Below are 23,243 nucleotides of genomic sequence, written 5' to 3'. Positions count from 1 at the left end.
GAAGGGGAGGAGCTTGAGCACCACTAGGGCTCTACTCTGTGCACGCTCATGGTACATATAGTATACTCATCAATACTCTCTGTCTCTCTCAGTTGAACACATTCTGTAGGTGAGAAGGACAGGGGCCCTGGACCCTGACCTTGACCCTGTGGCCCTGGGACCATTTAAGCCCTTGACCCTGTGGCTCCCTGGACCCCTACCCCGTGCCCCTGGCTCTGTCCCATAGGCCTGTTCAGTAATCCATCAGCAGCATGAAGCCAGACAAGTGTCATGATTGTATATCAGGTATAATTAAAACCTTGAGGTCCAGTTAGAGAGAGTTTCCTCACTAAAGGTCAGAACATCAATGTCAGATATGCGCTCTATGATTTTGTGCCATATGCATTGAAGTAGCCAACAGTTGTATTAACGTGTGTATGTAGTAAACAACTGACTGTCAAGTTAAATAAAGAAAACTAAACTGAATAACATCAACAAAATATGTATTATCATTTTTCAATTGAACTCTATTAATTATGAATAATGCTCTAATATTACTGTAATAATAAATACATTATCTTCTGTTATTTAAAGTAAAATAAAGGTCGGATTTAAAACAGATAGCTTTCGAAAAATGTGACTTCAAATAAAGGACTTCATTTTATAAAATATTTCACTGAATTGTCCTGCAGCTTTAAATTCAGTTTCTTCAGGCGTCAAGCGATGTCAATCAAAAGAGCCAAGATATTATATTCTTGTTCTCTGAAAGGAGAAATGTGTGCAGGGACTCCATCTGGTTATGAAACCATTTGTTTCAGCTCATTTCTCTGTTCACATCAGTGATCATCAGTTAATTCATGTTGGCATTAAGATCATATTGGGCTCTTATCTTTATATTTATAATTCATGGAACCCACCTCAGAGTCTCCAGGCTACAACGTGGACTCTCCAGAAAACCAGTCAGCAGCTTCACTCCTGAATCCTGCAGCTCGTAGTTGTAACTCAGATCCAGTTCTCTGAGACTGGAGGGGTTTGACTTCAGAGCTGATCCCAGAGAAGAACAGCCTTCCTCTGTGATCCCACAGCGTGACAGTCTGTAAACACACAAAACAACACACAGAGTTTATTATATCAATACACAATGAATCATTATTGACATCATGAACACGAGTGGCTTTCACTTTGGTTTCATCTTCTTCTGTAAACAGACATTTAGTTAAAATCCCGCCAGTGAAAGAAGAAGAAAAGATGACAGAAAACAATCTGTTCAACGATCCAATCTGTAGATGAGTTCATGCTTGAATGTGAACTCCACTTCACAAGGTTTCCTGCAGCTGGTAGCAGACGTGTAGAAGCTAGCCACGGTCGGAGGATCTATGACTTCAGAGAGAATATTAAACCTGACTACAAGGACCACAACAAGTTTCCATTTCAACACTTATTTTCATTTTAAATGGATCAATGTTTGGTCTTTTTTGTGTGAATAAATAACTTTTTATGAGGAACATTGACTCACTCAAGTATATATATATTTTAAAATTTAAATATTAAAAAATTAATTTAAATATTTATTTTTTTAACTTTTAAATTCGAAAATTTTTCCCCCTGTTGTTGGTTAAAAAAGCCCTTTCCCCTTTAACCCCCTTTAAACCCTGTCCCCTTAAAGGGCTTTTTGGAAACCTTCCCCCTTTAAAAACCTTTTTTGATTTTTCCCAATGGGCTCAACAGGACCCCTCCCAGTGGCCTAGTTTTTGGCCCTGCATTGTTTGGGCCCGGAAATGTTCTCGATCCTTTTCTTTAAAATCCCTGTTGTTGAGTTTCCACAGCGGGCATTCTTTCTTCTTGTTAACCCTTGATTCTGGACAGAGCCCCCCCGGGGGTCCCAGTGTCACTTGTCAATCTGTCCATGCCCCCTGATTTCCCTTTGAGGCCCCTTTTCATCAGGCCCCGGTTAAAAACCCCAAAGTCAGTTTGCCCAAACAGAGGAAGACGGGCCTTTGATTGTATCATGAAGGGTTGACAAACAAAAATTTTCCCTTTTAATTGATTTTTCATTTTCATATTTTTTAAATTTTGAAAAAATTTAAAAAACCCCAGAAAATTATTAAAAAAGTCCGTTTGTGTAAAATTCTTTATGTTTGTTTGTTGACTCCAAATCCCCTTTAAATAAAAAAAAGTTGATATTTAAAGTTTGACAGTAAAAAAAGTCTAAATTGAAAAGAACAAATTAAACATTGAATTCATTTTAAATTTCAGTTTATTTTATTAAAAATTAAAAATTTTGTCTCGGGGTTTTAAACGGGGGTCAAATTGCCCCAAAAGGAACGGGTTTAAACATTCTTTTTGGATAAAATGATTAATTTTCCCATAGGAAAAAATGTAAATAACTGAGTTCGGCACCATTGTATAGAAGAATGTATAAATTATTTTGTTTTTCATAAACATGTTTAAAAATTAAAAAAGGTTTTATTTTATGATTAATAAAAAGGTTTAAACCCCAAAAATTGTAACCCTTCACCCCCAATATTATAAAAATTAAAAAAGTATGGTACACACACGGCACAGACTTTTTGGGGCATTCAAAAAAAAGGGCACCCAATGAAAATAAATGTCTGAAAATTGAAGCATTACATTGATGATGCTGTCCTCTCCCCTTTTCCTCTGGCAGCTTTAACCACTAGTTTAAATGTTTTTTATGAAAAAAGATGAATTATTAAAAACAACAACAGAAAAGCGCCTGATTGGCTAAGGGGTCTCCAGCCAAGTTTCCTCGCTGGTTAACTTTCCAGGCCCCCCGCTTTTTCAAAAGCGATATTGATGACATCAACCCAAGGCAGTGGTCCTCAACAACCCCCTCACAGGCCCCCAATTTCCCCCCTCTGAACCAGAGGGAAATTTTTTTCAGTCGGGCCCAAAATTGACAAAGTTAAATAGAACAGAATAAGAATTCTCTCTCTTTTTTTCTCCTTTTCTCCTTTCTCCCTCTCCCCTCTCCCCTTCCTCTCTTTTCTCTCTCTTCTCTCTCTTTTTCTCTTCTTTTCTCTCTCTTCTCTCTCCCCTCTCTCTCTTTTCTCTAAACATAACTGGTAAACAGTTTCTTTGAAATCGGGATTTTTGTTTGTTTTTTTTAAACCCCCACCAGTTGGCCTGTTTTAAACACCGAATGTTGTGGTTGATTTATCAAAAAACAACGCCGGGGAAAACACCGGGCCCTGTGTGTCGGGTGCTCCCCAGAGAGAAGGAGGCAGCTTTTGTAGCACTGAGCAGGGGAAAGGAAGAGGAGGAGGGGGAAAAGGAGGCCACGGAGGGGCCAGGAATTCTCACAAGAACTCAAGGGTTTATATTAAAACACTTTTACTTGAGGGAAAAAAGGTAATTTTTATTATTAAATCATGAAAAAAAAAATTGTCCCAAAATTTACTCACCCAGGGAAAGGGACGACATGGGCTCTACCTGTGCACGTGCCTCAGGGTACATATATTTCTCATCAATACTTTTGTGTCTCCCCTTCATTCAGGTAAAGGACGGGGCCCCACCCTGGGCCCTGACCTTTCCCCTTGACCCTTGGCCCCTGACCCGGGTGGCCCCTCCCTTAAGGCCTGTTCAGTCATCCATCAGCAGCATGAAGCCAGACAAGTGTCATGATTGTATATCAGGTAAAATTTAAAAACCTTGAGGTCCAGTTAGAGGGGTTTCCCTCACTAAAGGTCAGAACATCAATGTCAGATATCCCTATGATTTTGTGCCATATGCATTGAAGTAGCCAACAGTTGTATTAACGTGTTAGTCAACTGACTGTCAAGTTAAATGAAAAAAACTAAACTGAATAACATCAACAAAATATGTATTACTTTTTCAATTGAACTCTATTAATTATGAAAAATTTCCAATATTACTGTAATAATAAATACATTATCTTCTTTTTTTAAAATAAAAAAATTTGGTTTTAAAAACAGATTTTTAAAATGTTTCAAATAAAGGACTTCTTTTAAAAATTTTTCCTGAATTGTCCTGCAGCTTTAAATTCTTTTTCGGGCCCTAAATGTCAATCAAAAGAGCCAAGATATTATATTCTTGTTCTCTGAAAGGAGAAATGTGTGCAGGGACCCCATCAGAAACCATTTGTTTCAGCTCTTTTCTTTTGTTCACATCAGTGATCATCATTTTTCCATGTTAAAAGATCATTTTGGGGTTTTATCTTTTTATAATTCAGTGAACCCACCTCAGAGTCTCCAGGCTACAATTCTCCAAAAAACCCAGCAGCTTCACCCCTGAATCCTGCAGTTTGGTTTCCTCAGACCCAGTTCTCTGAGACTGGGGGGTTTGACTTCAGAGCTGACCCCAGAAGAACACCCTTTCCTTGTGATCCACAGTGACAGTCTGTAAACACACAAAAAAAACACAGAGTTTATTATATCAATACACAATGAATCATTATTGACATCATGAACACAGGGGCTTTTTTGGTTTCATCTTCTTCTGTAAACAGACATTTAAAAACCCGGGCCAGTGAAAGAAGAAAAAGATGACAAAAAAATCTGTTCATCATCCAATCAGATGAGTTCATGTTTTAATGTGAACCCATTCACAATTTCCCAGCTGGTAGCGGGCGTGAAGCAGTTTCCCCGGGGGAGGATTCATGACTTCAGAGAAGATGAACCTGATCACAAGGATCACAAAAGTTTCATTTCAACACTTATTTCTTTTTGGATAAATGTTTGGTTCTATGTGAATAAAAACTTTTTTATGAGGAACATTGACTCACTAAAATATATATATATATTTTTAAAAAATTTTTTTTTTGGGAAAAAAACAAAAATTTTTAAATTTTTTTTAATTTTCGGAATAAAATTTCGGGGTTTTTTTTTAATTTCGCATTTTTTATACAAAAATTTCCAATAATTAATTTTTTTCCCCAAAAGAAATGTAAAATTGTTTTTTTTTTTAAATGTTCTGCCATTTGGAAAAATGAAAGTTTTCCTTTGGGGGTTGTCCCTTTTTTAAGTTAGACAACCGAAAACCTTTTTGGCCAAAGTTTTTTTAAAATTTTTTTTAAAAAAAACTTTGAAAAAATTTTTTTTTAAATTTTTCGGGCCTTTATTGGAACAAAAAAATTGAAAAAAAGGAAAACACTTTTTCCTTTTTGAGGATTTTAAACCATTTGTTTTTTTGTTTTTTTTGTTTTTTTAAAATATGCCAAAAAGGGGGCCAAAAATTTTAAATTAAAAAAATAAATAAAAAATCGCTTTAAAAAATTTTTTATTTTTTTTAAATTTTTATGGGGATTTTTTAAAAAAGTTGCCTATTTTGGAGCCCTCAGGGGAAGGAAATTCGGCCCCTATTGCGCTATTTGGACCCCCCGGCTGGTCCCAGTTTATACAAAACCAACAATGAACTTTAGGGGAAAAACCCCTTTTTCTGTTCCTTAAATGGTAAGTATCCATCAAATTTTGTTAAAGGTTTGTAGAGGATAAATCGATCTCCCTAGATCCCCAAAACCAAATGACTTTCCCCCTAACCCTGCAGGGCTCAACCAAAAAGGGGGTTTTGGACCAGGGAAAGAAAACCATTTCCCTTGTAAGGGTAAAACAAAAAACCCAGAGAAACAAAAATAACCCCTTTGGCAATCCCGGGGGACTTTGGAATTTTCCAAAACAAAATTTTTTAAAACCCTCAAAAAAAGGAAAAAAAGTCAAAAAAGGACCCTGGGTTCAAAGTCCCATTCCCCCAGGGGAGAGCAAACAGCAGGGCCGGGGGAAGCCGGAAGTCCTTTCCTTTTCTTTTTACAAAACCTTTTTTTTGTGAAAAAATTTTTTTGAAATTGTTTTTTTTTTGAGGAATTTCTCAAAAACCTGTCCAATTTGTTAAAGGAATTCCCTCCTTTTTTTGGGGAAAAAATTTTTTAAAGGGGCCCTTTCTTTTTCCCCGGTTGCCCCATAGGCCTTTCAAAATAAAAGTAAACCCAACAAAAATTTTTCAAAAATTTAAAATAAATTAAATTTCCCATGGTTAAACCTGAAAAATTTTTAATTGTTAATTAAACTTGTTTTGTTTTAAAAACCAAGATTAATTAAAGCCCAATTTTTCTTTTTTAATTTTTTTTTTAATTAAATTTTTGGTATTATTTTAGTTTTTTCCTCAATACTTTTATTTTCTCTAAAGGGGGGACATTCTTTTTAGGTGAAGGCGGGGGCCCCTGTTTGGGCCCCTTTGGGACCCACAGGCCCCTGACCGGGGTTGGGCCCAAAGGGGGCTAAAAAACCTTTTCCGGGGACCCTTGGCCCTGCCACTTTGGCCCTTTAAAACCCTTTTGGGCCCTTTTGACCCCCTTTGGGCCCTGGGGCCCTGTTTCAGTTAAATCCTTCCAAGCAGAAAATGGGGCCAAAAGAGTTTGGGTTCCCATGTTCGGTTTTTTTTTGGGAAAACAAAAAGAAAAAGGGGGACCCCTGTGTGAATTAAACAAGTAAACCAGGAAATGGAAACACTTTTTTTGGAGGGTTTATTTTAGATCCTCAAAAAGTTTATTAAAATTAAACCAAAATTTAAGGTTTTTAAAACTAAGACCCCCCGAACAGTGAACCCCAACCTAAAGGGGGTCCCAGGGCTTTACAATTTGCCCCCGGGGGAAAAAACCTTTTTTCGGGAAAAAGGTTTTCCCACCCTTAAATCCTTTCGTTGGTTTCCCCCAAAAGGTTTTTCCAAGGTTTTTTGAAAAATTTTGGGGTTTGGGACCTTTCAGGGGGGCTGGGATCCCAAAAAGGAAGAACACCCCCTTTTTCCTCTGTGTTTTCCCACCAGGGCCTGGAAAAAAGCCCCGGGTTAAACCCACCCCCCCAAAAACCCCCCAAAAAGAGTTTATTAAAAAACAAATACACAAAAAATCATTATTGACATCTTAAACCCCGGTGGCTTTAAACCCGGGGTTTCATTTTTTTCCGTAAAAAACCCAATTTGGGGTTAAAATCGCCCAGGTTGGAAAAAAAAAGGAAGGAAAAGATGACAGAAACAATCTGGTTAAACACCCCCCCCAACCCCGGGGATGAGTTCCGGGTTTTAATTGTGAACTCCACTTCCCCCAAGGGGTTTTTTCCCTTTCCCAGCGGGGTAGGCCCAAAGGAGGGGTTTGGGGAAGCAGGCCTCCCCGGGCCGGGAAAAAGGAAATTAAATTTGGGCCCCTTAAAAAAGGAAGAGAAGAGAACCTGATACAAGGATCAAAAAAAAGGGTTTCTTTAACCACTTATTTCTTTAAAATGGAAATGTTTGGGTTTTCCTATTTTGGGGAATAAAATTAAACTTCAATGGGGCCCCCATTGATTCACTAAGTGTTTTATTAATTTTATATAAAAAATTAATAAAAGGTTTTGGAAACTTTAAAAAGGAATCCCTTCTTTTAAATTTATTTGGGGGGTCCCTTTCAGTTACATTTTTGTTGGGGACAGGGGCCCCCTTGACCCTTTCCGGGGCCCCTTGGGCCCCTTTTGGCCCCGGGGGACCTGGTTTCTAAACCCTGTGGCCCCTTGCCCGGGTGAATTTTGGCCTGTCCCCCAAAAAACCCCGTTCCCTTGGGCCTCTTTTTAAATTAGGCCCCCTGTTCATTTTTTAATTCCATCAGAAAGCAAAAAACCCAGCCCCAAAAGTTGGCCCCCATTTTTGGGAAAAAAATAATTAAAGGTTTATAATTTTAAAAAACTTTAGGCCCATTAAGAGTTTCCCTACTTGGGTCAGAACATCCTTTTTGTCGAAAAAGCCCCTATTGTTTTGTTCCAAAAGCATTTAAAAGAAGGCCCGTTGTATTAAAACGGTTTTATTTTTTAGAAAAACCCCAAATTTTGCCCGGGAAAAAGGTTAAATTTTTGTCAAAAACCGTTTGGGAGGTTTTTTCTTTGTTTTGGGGGTTTTCCCCTGTCCTTCGTAATTTCCTTTGTTTTTTATTTTTGGGAAGCCCTAACTTCCCTTTTCCCGGTTTCGGCCCCAAACCCTTTGTTCCCTTCCCCTTTTCCAAATGGGTGACGGTTACCCTTTTGCCTTTTTTCCACCTTGCCCTTACGGCCCACTGCCTTCCAAAAAATGGGTTTCCCCTGCCCCTTTGACCGGTCCTCCCCTGTTTTCCCCTAGGGGTCCCCTGACCCCAAAAGGCTCCCCCGGGTTCCCGGGAAAACCCCTGTGCTCAAAAAGGTTCGCGTCCCTCCCTTTTTTTTCTTTGGGGGCCCCAAACTGTTTGGCCTTCCCCCTCCGGGGCCTTTGCCAGCCAAAGCCCCCACCGGTTTTCAAAGATTTTAAACCCATGGGTTGTTTTCTGTTTCCCCCCTCCTTTTGGAGGGCCCTTTTCAAAGATTTTCCCTGGGGGTAGCAAACGCCGGGGCCACTGCCCCAAAAAGTTGCATTTTGGGAAAAAATTGTTTCAGCCCGGCTGAATGAATTTTTGGGCCTGTTCAAAAATTGGGGAACCCCTTTTAATTTTAACCCCAAAAATTTTTTTTAATTTTGGACCGGAGGGGCAAATTGGGTTTTTCCCCAAATTGCCCGGGGGGGGAAACAAATGCCAAATCTCCTTAAAAATTTTCCAAACCCAAAAGGGGGTGACCCTTAAGGAAGCACTCGGGCCCCCTTGGTTGCCCCTTTGGGGGTTTTAACCTTTCCCCCAAAAACCCCATGAAATTTTATAATACCCCTTTGGGGGGAAGCGGATGGAAAAATTATGTAAATTTTTTTTTGTAAAATTTCCCCCTTAATTTTTTTTACACCCCAAAAAGTTTTCATGGGGGGGAGTTTGGAAATTAAATTTTTGGGGCTGGTCCCCCCTAAAACCAATTTAAATTTTGGGGGCCCCAAAAAAGGGGGGCCTTTTTTTAAAAATTTCCCCCTTTTTAAACAATTTTTATGGTTTTTAAAACCCAAAACAAATACGGGTTTTGTCCTTTTTTCCCCCAATTTTTTTAAGGGAATTTTTTAAATTAAATTTAATGGGGAAAATCTTGGCGAATTCAACAAAAGGGGCCCATTTTGATTGACATAAAAATTTTCTTTTTCGAAATTCCCCTCCCCTTTTTGTTTCAGGAAAATTTAATTAAAATTTAAACCCCCCGGGGGGGTTTTTTAAAAATTAAATTGTTACAAACAGGGGGCCAATCAAATTCTAATTTAACCAGAAAAACCAAAATTTTAAAAGGGAACGTTTAAAACCCCCTTTTTAAATTTTTTGGGCCAAAAATTTTTATTGGGGGGATTAAAAAGGGGGACTTCAAAAAAAACCCTTCCCTTTCCCCAAAATTTTTTAAAAACAGCAAAGCCACCAGTGGGGTTTTTTTAAAAACCAATGTTGAAAAATGCCCCCAAAAAGGTTTAATTTCCCACTTGCTTTTTAGGGTGACCCCAGGTTTTTACCCAGGGGGTAATTCCCAACGGTTTTTCCCCTTTTTTCCACTGAAAACCAGTAGCCCCGTTTTTCCCCTTTAAATTTTGGGGGCCTTGCCAAAGCCCCCTTTGGGTGGGTTGGCCGGCTTTCAAAAACAAGGCCCCGGGCCCACCCCCGGGTGCCAGGGCCTTAAAACACCCCCATCTTTTGGATTTCCTTCCCCGGTTAGATCCTAGGTTTTCCTGCCCCAAAACCCATTCGGGCCTCCCAGGCTTGGGCCCAACCGGGGGCAATTTCAATTCCGTAAAGGGCCACCCCCCAGTGGAAAAAGGGCCCTAATACTGGCTCCGGTCCATTTTCTTAAAAAGGCCCCGAGGGTGGGGTCCCGGGGTTTTGGAGAGATGGGATTCGGGGGGAAAAAAGGGAACCGCCCCAAATTTTTCCGGGTTTTACAAAAATAATAGTTTTTAAAAGTTTGTCTCAGGACCACAAAATTACTTTAAAAAGGGGGCCCCCCTCCCATTCTTAAAAACCCAAAAAAAGGGGGTTGGAAAGCTGAATTATTTCTGAAGGGGCAAGCTTAAAATACTAGGGAAAATTAGGGGCGGGTTCAAAAGGTCTTGTGTAGGCCGGGTTTTTAAACTGAGACCCCTTTCAATCCCCAAATTTTATTTTTGGCTAATTTATTGTTTTAACCCCCAAAAACCCCTGTTTGTTAACACGGCCCCCCCTAAAAATGGCTAATCGCCGGGTTTTCCCCTTTTGGGGGCCCCTAACCGAGGGCCCCCCCGTTGGAACCCTAGAAAGGGGCAGGGCCCGAGGGGGGCCCCCCGGTGGTGGATTTACCCCTGTTTTTCCCCAAAACTCCCATCCCAAAAATTTGGCACCTAAGCTGGGGGTTAACCCTTCCCAATTTAAAGGTATTTAGGTGGGGTTAAAAAGAATACCTTTAAATTAATTAAGCGAACTCCCATTTACCCTTGTCGTGGGCCCCCTTTTGGCCCCAAGTTTTAAATGAAATGTTTGGCTCTCCCCTTCCGGGCCACCCGGCCAAAAATTTTTTGCCCCAGGCTTTAAAGGCCCACGCGGACCTTTTTTGTTGGGCCAAAAAAAAACCCGGGCTGGAAAATTTTGGGTTTTTTTTGGTTAACGAAATGGTTTCTAAGAAACCCCAAGATTTTTTTTCCTTTTTTAAAGGGGGTTTCTAGTTTAGCTTAGCTTTGTTTTGTTGTCAGCCGTTTGCTGTCCTCCGTTTGGAGAGACTTTGTGTTTAGATTAGCCCGAGTATATTTAGTGAGCTCTTTTCCAGAGCCCTTTATTTGTCTCTCCTCAAAGAGGTTTGGTTCAATAAAGTGGACTTATACGTTCTCTCCTCTGCATCTGAGTCCTCATTTTAGTCCAGGTCGGACATAAATAAAGAGAACTAAATATAATAACATCTACAACATATTTATTATTACAGATTTTCAACTGAACTCGATAAATTATGAATAATAAATACTCTAATAATACATACGTTATCTTCTCATATTTAAAGTAAAATAAAGGCCGGATTTAAAACAACTCTTTTGAAAAATGTGATTTAAAATAAAGGACTTCATTTTACAATAAAATATTTAACTGAATTGTCCTGCAGCTTTAAATTCAGTTTCTTCAGGCTTCAAAAGATGTCAATCAAGAGAGCCAAGATTAGGGATGAGAATTGATAAGATTTTAACGATTCCGATGCCTTATCGATTCCTGCTTATCGATTTGATTCCTTATCGATTCTTTTATCGATTCTTATTGGGCAAGGGGTGAAAAAAAGAGCACAAACGGATTTATTTACATTAATTTTCTTTTCTATAATTTTCTATAATGCCGCACACACCATATACAGTATGTATACATACACATAAAAAAAAAAAAAAAAAACCAAAAACATTTATACATATTCCTCTTGAACTTAAAATAAAACTTACATAACTTAAATAAAATGTATTCTGTTTAATTTAAACATGTTCCTAGAAATTACGATCCAAACGTGAAGTGATCAATAATGGGAGACCAATGCCGGAGCTCAAATGTCTGCTTCAAACGAAGGGACAGAAGATAACTTGATCGACTACACACAATAAAGGCAAATTGCTTCACACAGTGAGTGGTTGTGATCACTTTTGAGGAGTTTACCTTGGACCAGTGGTCCCCAAACTACGGCCCGCCTCCCCATGTGGCCCCGCCCCCTGAACCAGAGACACGTTCAGATTTATTATTTTTTTCATCTGGCCCACTGCCATTGAGATTGCAGTGAGACGCGGAGAAAATGTGAAGTGGTGCTCTTCACAATAAAACATCTTTGATGGGACGTGTCGCGTCTCGGCCAATCAGCGTTCAGATGTCCACAGCGTTTGGGAAGTTAGGTTAGCTTGAACGTTAGTCCGCTACATCTGCTGCTGTCACGCTGCACGGTGGAGCGAAACTAACAAAGTACCCGTACGTTAAAAACGATGTGATTTAGTTTAATTTTAGTATCGATACTTCATTAAAAGAGCGATCAGAGCTCACGCAATGCTCCGCTCTGTTAAACGCTGTCTGCACGCGCAGCGCTCACAGCGAGTGGCGCGCGCAGCGCTCAGCCGTAATTGGCGCACACACAGGTGAGCACACTCTCACCTCACACCAGCACTTTTTGTCGTGTGAAATAGAGCCAAAGTTTAGAACGCCTCTGCCTCGTTGCCATGTTTGCTGCAGTCTGAAGAAGAAACTAAAAAAGTGTGCGCATCTTAGCCACAGAGGACCGTGAGCAGAACCGTTAAAGAATTTGGCTGATCCCAAACAATCGGTTCACTGGGAACCGGTTCTAAAACAGAACCGGTTCTCGATTCCCATCCCTAGCCAAGATATTATATTCTTGTTCTCTGAAAGGAGAAATGTGTGTGCAGGGACTCCATCTGGTTATGAAACCATTTGTTTCAGCTCATTTCTCTCTGTTCACATCAGTGATCATCAGTTAATTCATGTTACATTAAGATCATATTGGCTCTTATCTTTATTCATAATTCAGTGAACCCACCTCAGAGTCTCCAGGCTACAACGTGGACTCTCCAGAAAACCAGTCAGCAGCTTCACTCCTGAATCCTGCAGCTGGTTTCTACTCAGATCCAGTTCTCTGAGACTGGAGGGGTTTGACTTCAGAGCTGATCCCAGAGAAGAACAGCCTTCCTCTGTGATCCCACAGCCTGACAGACTGTAAACACACAAAACAACACAGAGTTTATTATATCAATACACAATGAATCATTATTGACATCATGAACACGAGTGGCTTTCACTTTGGTTTCATCTTCTTCTGTAAACAGACATTGAGTTAAAATCACGTCAGTGAAAGAAGAAGAAAAGATGACAGAAACAATTTGTTCATCATCCAATCAGATGAGTTCATGTTTTAATGTGAACTCCACTTCACAAGGTTTCCTGCAGCTGGTAGCAGACGTGTAGAAGCAGCTTACGGCCGGAGGATTCATGACTTCAGAGAGAAGATGAACCTGATCACAAGGATCACAACAAGTTTCATTTCAACACTTATTTCATTTAAAGGGATAAATGTTTGGTTCTTTAAGTGTGAATAAATAACTCTTTTTATGAGGAACATTGACTCACTCAAGTATATATATATATATTAGGGCTGGGCAACGATTAACATTTGTAATCGCGATTAATCGCATGATTTCCCTGATTAATCATGATTAATCGCGATTAATCACATTTGTATACGCAAAATCCAATAATTAATTCAAAAGTAGTGTATAGCGCACTTCTATTTGAAATGTTCTGCCATATGAATGAAAGTGCCATAACATTTATTGTCCCTGTTAGAGTGAGACACCAGAAAACACTTTCAGTGCAGTTTGTCAATTCCTAGAACTTGACACTTATTTTAAATGTACTGCCATATGAACTAAAGTGAAAAAGAGGATATTTCATCTGGGGGGGGGGGTGCTGAGATTAAACATCTCTCTTGTTCTGCATGTTTTGTGATATACATGCCTAAAAGGTGCCTAATATTTCTAGACTAGAATAATATCGACATTATAATTATTATAACTATGAGGATTTTTTAGTTGCCTATTTTGTGGAGCCCCTCAGGACTTGGTGCCCTACGCACAGCGCGTAGTGCGTTATGGGAGCGGCGGCGCTGGTCGTAGTTTATAGCACAAACAATGAACTAGTGGAGGCGACAAGGTGCTCCGTGTTGCCAGATTGGAAATGGTGAAGTATCGTACCAAAGGCCCAAAATGGTTGTATTTGGAGGATAATTATCGTGTATCTGGCAACCCTGAGATCGGTCGACCAATGACTGTTCTCTATACTGTCAGAGCTCACACAAGAAGGTGGAACGTAAGGGAGATACCATTTCCACAACTTGTAAGGGAAATACTAGTTTATGAAAACCCAGAGAAACACAAATATCCGATGAAGCAAAATCCCGCGTTTTGGAATCCCTGCCGGACGCATTTTTTAGGTCTCAAAAGCAGGACATGTCCGGGGAAAGAGGACGTCTGGTCACCCGATGTCCAGTCGTCCCCAGTGAGAGCAACAGCACGTTGTGAAGCTGTCGCTTTTGCAGTCCTCTCCTTTTCATACAACTCGTGTATTCTCCGTGTGACGTGTGTCTTGAGGGCGTCTCATACCTGCCGTCATTTGTTGAGATTCTCTAAATGTTTCTCAGACCGACGTCTTCCACAAGACTAACCGGCCTGCAGTCTGTAGCTCTCCACTTCGCTGTGACATTGGTGAGCTTCTCTTGGTTGATCTCCTCCCTGCAGCGCCGTCTGCCGAAGCCTCGCTCCACTGTGTGTTTGGTTGTATGATTCGCTGCATCAACGGTGTGTTTAGCATTTAAATGATATTTAAGACTGGAAGTACTCCGGTGATAAGACAATTCATCTTGGCAGTGGTTACATATGACTTTGTTTCTGTCGACTCCGCCGTCTTTAAGAACTTTAAATTGAAAAGCAACAAACTTTTACAATAATAAAATAAATTAAAGCTGCAAGCAGCGTCGAACGGGTCCTCGCTCACCCGCGCCGGTCGGGGGAGCCGCGCCGAGGGGCGCGCCGGTCGGACTCGACTCGGGCCGCGACTTGTGACGAGCGCGACAAGTTTGGGGCGGATTCGACAAAGTCCAGTTCAGCCACTAGGTGGCGCTTTAACTACGTGAACATATTCATGCGTCATGTGTCCCTACGTGAAGTATAGACCACGTCATGTAAATTCAATGTAAAAAAAAAAAGTGATGAAAAAAAGCTGTCTTGTCTTGGAATCGAACACGCATCTCCAGGTGTCCAGACCAACACTTATCTTGTTGAGCTATGAGCCAGCTGATTTACAGGCAGCCGTAGCCGCTCACATTATTTTGGGCAGAAAAATTTGGGGCGGACTGAAGGAAGTCCAGTTGAGCCACTAGGTGGCGCTTTGAGTCTGTGAACATATCCATGCATCATGTGTCCCTATAAACAAAAACTCACGAAATCCGTGATTTAAAAGCCTCGTCCAGCTGTTTACTGACGTTAGTTATGTTAGAGTAGAGAGAGGGAGAGAGAGGAGAGAGAAGAGAGAGAGAAAAAGAGAGAGAGAGAGAGAGAGAGAGAGAGTTCTTATTCCATTCTAAATAACGGGCTAGTCTCGGATTTGCGTGGCCAGACTGAAAAAAACATCATAATGCCTCTCTGGTATTGTTCAGAGGGCCGGGCCAAATGTAGAGCGGGCCTTAGTTTGAGGACCACTGCTCTTGGCTGTCTATCAATATAGCTCATTTTGAAAATGACGTAAGAGGGCAATACGGATCCGTATCAGACCAGCGAGGAGGGCAGTAGAGAGAGGGAGAGAGAGAGAGAGAGAAGAGAGAGAGAGAAGAGAGAGAAAAAGAGAGAGAGAGGAGAGAGAGAGAGTTCTTATTCCATTCTAAATAACGGGCTAGTCAAACAAATTTGGGGCGGACTGAAGGATGTCCAGTTGAGCCACTACGTCAACATATTCATGCGTCGTGTGTCCCTATGTGAAGTATAGATCACGTCATGTAAATTCAATGTAAAAAAAAAAAGTGATGAAAAAAAGCTGCCTTGTCTTGGAATCGAACACGCATCTCCGGGTGTCCAAACCAACACTTAACATGGTGAGCTATGAGCCAGCTGGATTACTGGCAGCCGTAGCAGCTCACATTATTTTGGGCAGAAAAATGTGGTTATTTTACTTCCCAATAGGTGATCAATAGGTGTTCCTCGAGGAGATGTGCTTGTTTCTTCGTGTGAATGTGTTCAGGCCTTGACTGGCATCACACATGATTTTTTGGAGAAGTATCGGATGAGTTTAAGCAATAGTTTTTAACATAAAGAAATCACAGAAAGTACAACATTATTGGCAGTAAAAAAACGTAAATTTCCTACCGACGAAAAGTCAGTTTTTTTTCACAGTGTTCATTATTCAAGTCTTGAGATTCTATAAAACTAATTTTTAGCCGATTCTGTTGGTGTTTTGTCGGAGATATAATCGAAGGGGAAAAAGTGGAAACTGGCCAAATCAAGCAAAAAACGCCAAAAAACGGCCAACTTTGGTGAATTATTGTAGCGCCCCCTACGGTTCAAATTGCACGAAATTTGCTGTGAATGTTTCGGACTCCATTCTGCACATATCCTGAAAGTCTGTTATTTTTTCCCCCCCAATAGTGTTGAAGTTATGAGCATTACAAAACAGGACACGCCCCTAAATTGTTCGTTGGGCCATAGATCCTTACCACAATGATATATTTGAAAAATGATGATAGATCTTAGATGATATAGCTTCCATAATCATTATCTCCAATAGGTTTGGTATGAATTGGACCCCGCATTTCGGAGCAAACGCCTCTGATATGTTTTTCACCAAAAAAATATGGCGGAAAATTTAAGTAGGCGGAGCTTAGGGTCCTGAGAGGCTTTTTTGTAGAGCAGGTCCAAGTGGACTTGGGAAAAATAAAAGCTAGTCATTTGAACATACTGGGTGAGGGGCGTCGCCGGTCAAACTTCCAGGTGGCGCTAGAGAGCAATTCTTTAAAGCCGAATTTCGAGGTCGGTGTCATCCGTCTATTTTCACCAAGCCTGACAAGCTTGCCAAATTTGGTGAGTTTTGGGATATGATACGTACCCCCAATATGCCCCCAATGTACAAAAATAAGAAGCGGAATTAAAGCTGCAAGCAGCGTCGAACGGGTCCTCGCTCACCCACGCCGGTCGGGGGAGCCGGCGGGACGCCGGCCCGCTCGGCCGAGGGCGCGCCGGTCGGACTGGACTCGGGCCGCGACTTATAACGAGCACGACAAGTTTGGGGCAGATTCGACAAAGTCCAGTTTCGCCACTAGGTGGCGCTTTAACTACGTGAACATATTCATGCGTATGTCCCTACGTGAAGTATAGATCACCTCATGTAAATTCAATGGGAAAAAAAAGTGATGAAAAAAAGCTGCCTTGTCTTGGAATCGAACACGCATCTCCAGGTGTCCAGACCAACACTTATCATGGTGAGCTATAAGCCAGCTGGTTTACAGGCAGCCGTAGGAGCTCACATTATTTTGGGCAGAATTTTTTTGTTATTTTACTTCTCAATAGGTGATCAATAGGTGTTCCTCCAAGAAATGTGCTTGTTTCTTCGTGTGAATGTGTTCAGGCCTTGACTGGCATCACACATGATTTTTTGCATTAGTATTGGATGAGTTTAAGCAATAGTTTTTAACATAAAGAAATCACAGAAAGTAAAAAATTATTGGCAGTAAAAAACCGAAAATTTCCTACCGACGAAAAGTCCGTTTTTTTTCACAGTGTTCATTATTCAAGTGTTGAGATTCTATAAAACTGATTTTCAGCCGATTCTGTTGGCGTTTTGTGGGAGAAATAATCGATGGGGAAAAAGTGGAAAAGGGCCAAATCAAGCAAAAAACGCCAAAAAACGCCAAAAACGGCCAACTTTGGTGAATTATTGTAGCGCCCCCTACGGTTCAAATTGCACGGCATTTGCTGTGAATGTTCCAGGCTCCCTTCTACACATATCCTGACAGTCTGTTATTTTTTTTTCCCAATAGTGTTGAAGTTATGAGCATTACAAAACAGGACACGCCCCTAAAATGTTCGCTGGGCCATAGATCCTTACCAGAATGATATATTTGAAATAAGATGATAGATCTTAGATGATATAGCTTCCATGATCATTATCTCCAATAGGTTTGGTTTGAATTGGACCCCGTATGTCGGAGCAAACGCCTCTGTGTTTTTCACCAAAAAAAATATGGTGGAAAATTTAAGTAGGCGGAGCTTAGGGTACTGAGAGGCTTTTTTGTAGAGCAGGTCCAAGTGGACTTGTGAAAAAAAAAGCTAGTCATTTGAACATACTGGGTGAGGGGCGTCGCCGGTCAAATTTACAGGTGGCGCTAGAGAGCAATTTTTGAAAGCCGAATTTCGAGGTCCATGTCATCTGGCTATTTTCACCAAGCCTGACAAGCTTGCCAAATTTGGTGAGTTTTGGGATATGATACATACCCCCAATATGCGCCCAATGTTCAAAAATAAGATGCGGAATAAGAATAATTAAAGCTGCAAGCAGCGTCGAACGGGTCCTCGCTCACCCACGCCGGTCGGGGGAGCCAGCGCCGAGGACCCGGTCGGACTCGACTCGGGCCGCGACTTGTAACGAGCGCGACAAGTTTGGGGCGGATTCGACAAAAGTCCAGTTCAGCCACTAGGTGGCGCTTTAACTACGTGAACATATTCATGCGTCGTGTGTCCCGACGTGAAGTATAGACCACGTCATGTAAATTCGATGTAAAATGCATAAATGCTTGTCGTCTTGAGTTGTGCACTGGCGTCTCAATTCAATTCAGTTTATTTGTATAGCCCATTTTCACAATTTACAAATTTGTCTCGGAGTGCATTACAATCTGGACACATAGACATCCCTGACCTTTGACCTCACATCGGATCAGGAAAACAGAGGAGTACTCACAATCTGACCCCGACCTCTCAAGGCATCACGTGTATGATTAGTTGGGCACAGTGCATCATCCAATCTCCATTTCAACCAAGCTGCTGAAGCAGACTGGTGTTAGCGACTTATAACGGTTCTTCAGCGTCATCTGGAAAACAAAATTGCAGAAACAATAATGGTGTCAATTGGTCTCTTCAAAAAGCAAATACTGGTATGATTCATAAACTTCAAAGCACAATAACATAACAAACCTGCGGCTGGACAATCCTCCTTAGTGCCACGTCCTATAAAGAAACAGAATAAACAAGAAAAGTAACGGATTTGCTTTAAATAAAATTCAAATATTGTCATAATATTAATAATATTTATTTTCGCTAACTTTAAATTGAATTCATTCGAAATCCATGGTGATATCTCATGAAAATAATTCTGGGCCTAGCTGAGGTCACCAATAACAAGACTGCAGTGTAATTTTTAAAGAAAGTTACAGATTTGCTTAAAATAAAATTCAAATATTTTCATAATATTAATAATTAATACTGAGCACCATTACGATGACTGTGCAGTGGATGCACTGCTCTGGAGGAGGTCGGGCAGTCTTGGTCCTGTGCTGGTCCCAGTCCACAGGAACTGGGGGCAACCATGCTCATTATACTGCAGTCAAACATCTCTATAGTGTCTGCACTAGAGATGAACAGCTGGACACGGGATGTGTCCCCAACACCTGTTCGGAGACTGGGTTGAGCTGGGCCATTGATGCAGGATCAGAGACAGTTGGGAGATGAGCACCTGTCTGTGTCAGGTCCAGCGTGTGTTCCAGTGATCCACTGTGCCTGGTGGGATTCATAACCTCCTAGTTAAAAACTTCATTACATTCTGGTGTTCTCTGGTTCTAACATTGGTGATGAAAGTATACAGATCTCGTAAACAATATACAGGTTAAAAACACCAAATGGTATTAATATTCTTAAAGAGTAGTTAAAGAATATTTAACATATACTCATTAGAATTCTGAATTAAAATAATGGCTCAAGTTGAAGTAATTCACTTTAGCATCACTACTAGTTTTAATAAGCTGCTGGTAGTTTTATCTCTAATAACACTTCATGTATTAATTGAGTATATGTTGTATGACAGCCGTAATATGCAAAGTAAACAGTAATTATTCTTTCAAATGGTTGTGGAGCAGTTAATATAGCTACATGATTAACTGCATGCACCTTCAAGCTGCATCAGAGATGCGCACATTTATCACGTGACTTGACTTGCAAACATCGTGATGCAGCCACGTTCATATTGTACCTGATTTTTATTAGAGTCCTGCATTAAAATAAATGACTAAATAGAAGTACTTAAGCATGAAAACAAACGTGGTCGCCAAAGAGCTCCGACGCTGGTCTGCGCGCATCGGGACGGAGCAAAGAAAAAGTCACTCGCCCCCCCACATCCCCCCCGTCAAAAAGCCAACGAAGACATGCACTATAACGTGACGTGAATTAAAAGACACACCGTTCACCGTTCTTTCACTGCGGTTATGTAACGTAATATCCACAGTATTTATGTGTTCATGCCGACTGGCGTACAGGACAAACCATTATATATTTGAATGGAGAGTCTCATTAGCTTGGAGCTCCTCGTGTGGCACTGGTGAAAATTACAAATGACCTCTTAATGGCAGCAGATAAAGGACTCCTCTCTGTCCTGGTCTTGTTAGACCTTAGTGCTGCATTCGACACCATTGACCATGACATCCTGTTACAGAGACTGGAGCAGTCGATTGGCATTTCAGGCACGGCACTAATTTGGTTTAAATCCTATTTATCAGATCGATCTCAGTTTGTATTTGTAAACGATGACGCCTCGATAACCACCAACGTTAATCACGGAGTTCCACAAGGTTCTGTGCTTGGACCAATTTTATTTACCTTATACATGCTTCCTTTGGGCAATATTATCAGGAAACACTCCATAAACTTTCATTGTTATGCAGATGATACTCAAATATATTTATCGATAAAACCAGAGGAGAGCAACCAACTCGGTAAAATTCAAGCATGTCTTAAAGACATAAAAACATGGATGACCTGCAACTTCTTGATGTTAAACTCAGACAAAACCGAAGTAATTTTAATCGGCCCTGAGCACCTCAGAGATCAATTATCTGGTGATGTGGATTCTGTAGACGGCATTGCCCTGGCATCCAACACCACTGTAAAGAATCTTGGCTTTATCTTTGATCGGGACTTGTCCTTTAACTCCCACGTAAAGCAAATCTCAAGGACTGCATTCTTTCATCTACGTAATATTTCAAAAATCAGGCACATCTTGTCTCAAAAAGATGCAGAAAAATTGGTTCTGCACTGGCTCCCAGTAAAATCAAGAATCACTTTTTAAATTCTTCTCTTAACCTACAAAGCCTTGATTGGTGATGCTCCATCATATCTTAAGGAGCTTGTAGTACCATATTGCCCCACTAGAGAGCTACGCTCACTAAATGCGGGACTACTTGTAGTTCCTAGAGTCTTAAAAAGTAGAATGGGAGCCAGAGCCTTTAGTTATCAAGCTCCTCTTTTATGGAACCAGCTTCCAATTTCAGTCCGGGAGGCAGACACAGTCACCTCGTTTAAGAGTAGACTTAAGACCTTCCTCTTTGACAGAGCTTATAGTTAGGGCTGAATCAGGTTTGCCCTGGTCCAGCCCCTTGATATGCTGCTATAGGCTAATAGCTGCCGGGGGACGTTTAGGATGCACTGAGTACCTATCTCCTCTTTTTCTCTCCTTAAGGATGAATTTTCATCTCTCAATCACACGTTACTAACTCTGCTTTCTCCCCGGAGTCCTTTTGACTTCACGTCTCATGGGGTCATCGGACCCTATGAGACGGCATAGATCCCATCTGCTGATGGATCATCGAGGTCTGGGTCGTGGAATTCCTGCTCCTGACTACGCCACTGTCCTGTTGAGACTCGCCCTCCTCCTCCCCACCCCCATCTGCCTGATGGATCGTGGAGGTCTCCATCGTGGAATATGCCTACTATGAACTATTCATACACTGTCATATTCATTGAATGTATTTTAACTCTAAATCTGTCCTTCTGTACACATTACATCTATTGCATCTGTCCATCCTGGAGAGGGATCCTCCTCTGTTGCTCTCCTGCAGGTTTCTTCCCTTTTTTTTCCCCTGAAGGGTTATTTGGGAGTTTTTCCTGGTCCGATGTGAGGTTTTGGGGCAGGGATGTCTATGTGTACAGATTGTAAAGCACTCCGAGACAAATTTGTAATTTGTGAAATTGGGCTATACAAATAAACTGAATTGAATTGAACAGCTGACAGTCAGAAATAGGACCTAGAGAGGAAGTGAGTAACAGCTGGTAGTCAGAAACAGAAAGTAGAAAGAGGAAACATGGCTGGCGCAGCACCATCACCCAGTAGTTATGAAGTGACACTGCGAGAGAAGATGGAAAAAGCAGTGACCGGGCAGAGGGGAAAAAAGGCATGGCAGAGATGAGAAAGTATTGGAGGACTGTTTGAGCAGATGGAAGAAAAAGGGATGGTGGAGGAGCGAAGACTCAAAACATCCCACAATGGACAATCTGAGACAAATAAACAAAGATGGGGAAAAAAGACTGGCATCAGCCCAAGCAAGGGAAGACAAGAATCCCAAGTCATTCTTCCTCTCGAATAACCAGTGCAAGAAAGACAGAAAAGAAAGAGAGAGAGAAGAACAAGTAGGAAACCAGGCTGCGGGAATTGCCATGACTGATAGGTCGACCTTGAACCCACCCCCAGAAAAGGAAGCAAGGCCCTCACAGAAGTCAAAAGAGATAGAGGCCGCAGCCCCCCCATCCAAAATACGTAGCATATATTCACAACTGCCAGAAGAGACTCACCCCCCACCATACTGCCCCACAAACCCATTCCTCCAAGCCCCACTAAGACAGGTACAAGGAGGAGTCCTTAACGGACAAGGAAGATTCCAGATCACTCTGGAAGAAGGTAGTAAGATACAAACCGATCCCACCAGGGAAGAGCAGATAATCGACGATCTGATGCCCCAAGAGGACAGACTGACAACCAGACTAGAAAGAATGGAAGCAGGAATGGATGAACACATGGATAACCACCGGGCCCGCACCTCCAATGAGGAAGATGATGGAGAAGAGGAGGAACCAAGAAGCTATCAAAGGGAAAAAGGGGGCTCAACTGCCTCTTTCCAAGAAACATCAGGAGATTTCTTTTTTAACCCAGGAACCACACACAGGAGGATGCTGGAGCCACCTATGTCAGAACCAAGAGGACCAACACCATCAAAAGCAGGGGTCCCCAAACTTTTTCCTAAGAGGGCCACATAACATTTGCCCTGTCTGCTGGAGGGCCAGCCGGGGGGGGGGGGGGGGGGGTGCTAGTGAGATTGTGCTCACCTGTGTGCGCGATCGCGGCTGGCGATCGCGCCACTGCTGTGAGTGCTGCGCGTGCAGACAGCATTTAACGGAGCGAAGCAGCGCGTGTGGACATCTGAACGCTGATTGGCCGAGACGCGACACGTCCCATCAAAGATGTTCTATTGCGAAGAGCACCACTCCACATTTTCTCCGCGTCTCACTGCAATCTCAGCGGCAGCGGGCCAGGTGAAAAAATAATAAATCGGAACGTCTCTGGTTTTGTTCAGAGGGCCGGTCCAAATGGGGAGGCGGGCCGGATCCGGCCCGCGGGCCCGTGTTTGGGGGCCACTGATCAAAAGGATCTAAACTGTTCAGAAAATCAGAAGAAACAAGGAACTTGAAAAGAAATGCTTAGAATAGAAGGAGATTAGAGGAAATGCATCAAGGAAGACAAAGACAACCAACACCTACGGAAGGAAGTTGGGGAATGGAAGGGATAATAGAAGGACGACTCATCCCCCTCCAAGAAGGAC

General features: G+C 41.6%; 1 protein-coding gene and 1 long non-coding RNA gene across 2 annotated transcripts in view; one reads left to right on the top strand and one right to left on the bottom strand.

Moving 5' to 3' along the window:
* LOC130196675 (protein NLRC5-like) overlaps positions 1-23,243 on the top strand; it is a 1,158,129-nt gene that overhangs the window by 302,170 nt on the left and 832,716 nt on the right.
* Positions 18,208-18,981, bottom strand: LOC130196732 (uncharacterized). The gene is made up of 3 exons (XR_008832297.1): positions 18,873-18,981; positions 18,577-18,609; positions 18,208-18,473 (listed from the first exon to the last, which is right to left on the bottom strand). It is a non-coding gene; the product is annotated as an uncharacterized LOC130196732 (long non-coding RNA).

This window comes from Pseudoliparis swirei, chromosome 7 (genome assembly GCF_029220125.1).
Source record: "Pseudoliparis swirei isolate HS2019 ecotype Mariana Trench chromosome 7, NWPU_hadal_v1, whole genome shotgun sequence".
Lineage (NCBI taxonomy): Eukaryota > Metazoa > Chordata > Actinopteri > Perciformes > Liparidae > Pseudoliparis > Pseudoliparis swirei.
This window is presented reverse-complemented; position numbering and strand designations above follow the sequence as displayed.